Genomic DNA, 1151 nt, shown 5'->3' on the forward strand with positions numbered 1-1151 from the left:
TGTGTGCTCCCTCCCTCCCACGCCTGTGCACCAGCGCCATGCTACCGGCGAAGTACCCACATCCTAACTCCTGAGGGTCCTAGGCTTCCAGTGTGCCGCCCCCAATGCTGACTACATCCCCCTCGCACCCTGTCGTGCCTACCATGTCCTCCCACCCCTCCCCCACAACATCGGTGGCTTCCTCCTCTCGGGAGGTGGTGGCCCTGTTTGGGCACCACTCTCTCCACCCCGCGAGCTCGATGTGCTATCTCCCTCGCTTGGCTGAGATGGAGGTGGACAAGGTTGGTCCGCGGCATGCGCTCCTAGCCACTATGGCCGGGTACCGTAGTAGCGTCGTCCATACAGATGTTGAGGAGGACCTCCAGATGCGATATGGCCTAAATACAGACGAGTTCTCCCTTCATAGTCACTGTCTCGAGGACTTCCACTTTCGCTTTGGCTTTGAGAAGACTCGCTCCAGCGATGCTATCGCCAACCTCCATATACCATGCTTCTAGCTTCTTTCCACCCTTGGAGTCCATCCCTTGGTGTTGAGCCTATATGCTCATCAATATCACCAGCGTGCGAGACCCTGCATGGTTTTGGTCCTTGGCTGATATGCTGCTTACCCTATTCTACCTGATCGAGGACCTTGCGCCCAATACAAGCGATGGCCTTCCACCTATCATCATGGACGGCGAACCACGATGGCATACCCCTCTTGTTGGAACTACTTCTTCAGGTGTCCGACGGTGTGCCCCTGTATGTCGCCCTAGACCGCGTCGACAATTTCACCATGCCCACGACATGTTTCCCGGTGTCTATCAATGTCTCACCACCCCTGGATGAGGCCCCTCGCCCAGGATCCCCACCAAGCCTAGACGTGTGGCCTCATCGCCACGCTCTAGTGATTCCCCTCCCCAGAGCGGCTGGAGAGGTGGTGGATGCTGCCACCCTCCTTGCCGCAAATGGCATTGGGTCTTGAGACCATACCCTACTGCCCCTCCGCCTTGTAGGCCCCACCGCCATCAGAGGCTCTCTTCTCCTTTGGAAAAGTCGACTAAAGCTCCTATGACCAACAGAGATCTGCCAGGCGTGTAAGCTGACTAGGTCCAACTTGCAATTCAAACTCCGCCTGATGTGCCTCCTAGCTCTCTCTCTCTCTCTCTCTC

General features: G+C 57.1%; 1 protein-coding gene across 1 annotated transcript in view; it reads left to right on the plus strand.

The window, feature by feature from the left end:
- LOC119331257 (sucrose transport protein SUT3-like) overlaps window positions 1-1151 on the plus strand; it is a 46190-nt gene that overhangs the window by 37735 nt on the left and 7304 nt on the right. The window lies entirely within an intron of this gene.

The sequence above is a fragment of the Triticum dicoccoides genome, chromosome 1B, assembly GCF_002162155.2.
Source record: "Triticum dicoccoides isolate Atlit2015 ecotype Zavitan chromosome 1B, WEW_v2.0, whole genome shotgun sequence".
Lineage (NCBI taxonomy): Eukaryota > Viridiplantae > Streptophyta > Magnoliopsida > Poales > Poaceae > Triticum > Triticum dicoccoides.